The sequence below is a fragment of the Branchiostoma belcheri genome, unplaced genomic scaffold, assembly GCF_001625305.1.
Source record: "Branchiostoma belcheri isolate BF01 breed outbred unplaced genomic scaffold, Haploidv18h27 scaffold20, whole genome shotgun sequence".
In the NCBI taxonomy this organism is placed as follows: domain Eukaryota; kingdom Metazoa; phylum Chordata; class Leptocardii; order Amphioxiformes; family Branchiostomatidae; genus Branchiostoma; species Branchiostoma belcheri.
In genome coordinates this window covers 804,699-806,613 of record NW_017803491.1, presented here as the reverse complement: position 1 = coordinate 806,613, position 1,915 = coordinate 804,699, and the positions used below count along the sequence as shown (strand labels likewise).

The 1,915-nt window shown below is 41.0% G+C and overlaps 1 protein-coding gene across 1 annotated transcript in view; it reads right to left on the bottom strand.

Annotated features, from left to right (window-relative positions):
• The window catches only part of LOC109469212 (serine/threonine-protein kinase Nek9-like), a 61,051-nt gene that overhangs the window by 57,527 nt on the left and 1,609 nt on the right, over nt 1–1,915 (bottom strand). The gene's annotated exons all lie outside the window — the stretch shown is intronic.

Sequence of the window (1,915 nt, the reverse complement as noted above, 5' to 3'; positions counted from 1 at the left end):
CGGCGATTGGCCGTTGAGTCATCGATGTAGTGATGAAATCAACGGCATTTCCGTCACTAATAGCGGCGATTGGCCGTTGAGTTCATCGATATGGTGATGAAATCAACGGCATTTCCGTCACTAATAGCGGCGATTGGCCGTTGAGTTCATCGATGTAGTGATGAAATCAACGGCATTTCCGTCACTAATAGCGGCGATTGGCCGTTGAGTTCATCGATATAGTGATGAAATCAACGGCATTTCCGTCACTAATATAGTTCATTAATTCATACGGCATTTGTCTACACTCCAAGCAGAGGTGGGATTGCACGGTATTCTGGCAGTATTTGGGCGTTTTTCAATAAGTCTTTTTACTCCATATAATTACACGAACGGGAATTGGACCATTTTAGTCGACATTTCGCGTGCGGGAAATTCACCATCAGTGACAAATAATGTCCGTCCGCGGACGCCGTACGGGAACTTCACGGCCGATATAAGACGGGAACTTCACCACATTACACAAACGGGAATTGGACCATTTTAGTCGACATTTGTCGCACGGGAAATTCACCAGTTGTACTACAGGTGCAACCAATTTTCGATTGAACCGCCTGGAATCAAAACAACGCCCCTAGCCTGATTTGAAGCAAAATTCTAAAAACGTCGAGTGATCGAGTGATCGACGTAATCACGAGTGCGTCTTCAATTAGTTAGCAAGTACCTAAGTAAAAATTCACGTCTTATGCTTGTTTTGTAGATTTTAGTAAAGCCTTTGACTCTGTCTGGAGAAAAGGCCTTCTATGTTCAATGATGACATTTGTGACTCACCAACCATGTACAACAAGCTAGTCCCATGTTTATTTTATGCAGATGATTTAGTCCTTCTCTCTGAGTCAAAACAAAGACTACAATCTGCCCTGAATAGATAAGAACAATACTGCCATACTTGGAAGCTAAATGTAAACCTTAGGAAAACAAAAATTATTGTTTTCTCTAAGGGTGGTCGCCTACCAAAAGACCTGTCCTTCATGTATGAGAAAAAACCCTGTTGAGATAGTAACCTCATTGTCTTCGTCAGAAGGACTATGAAATTGTCTCGCCGCATTGTGGGAACTGCGGATTGTAGTAGAATGTAGTTTGTATAACAGTGCGAGAATTGAACTTTATAGACGGATAACATCGATGTTTCCCCACTTTACACACCTAAGTAATACAGACAAATTCACATTTTTAATGAACTTAGACAAACCCTCGATCCTCAAACTTGTATGTTCTTATCTTTTCAACATCACAGAGAAGCGAAAAGAAGTCGAAATTGTGTAACAGACTGTAGTGCTAGTACTAGATTGATCTTGTTGTGTACATGTATATATTTGTGTATTCAAGTTAACCTTTGTACCTAACCCAGTGGGTATGTTTGTACAATAAAGGTCTTCATCATCATTGAAACTCGGTAGAACACACACATAATGCCACACATAAAAAGCCTGTTATACTACAGTACAAAAATGCCCGAAGAAGACACACGCAATTACGAGTAAGTCTTATAGTTATACGGACAGTCGTGTTTATAGCCTAATTGATAACGACAACCGGCTCCTCGGCAACGAACACAAAATGTTCGTCCTCAAATTAAAACATAATGATGTGTGTCAACCTCACGCTATACAAATGACTTAGCGAGCGGCTTAGACTTTACGGCTATTCCCCTATTCTCATATATAGTACTCAGGACGCTAGTACTAGTACTAGAACCGGGGTAGACAAATATGGCGGACATAAACAAAACGACGCTATCCCGTCATGCATTATAATGACGCTAGGCGGGAGATCTGAGTGTTACGGCTGTAGCAAAAATAAAAACCTTGTTCGGTATTTCAGATTCAATCCCTGCGTATGTGTTGTGGGTTGCCAGTTACTCATATTTTCCTTG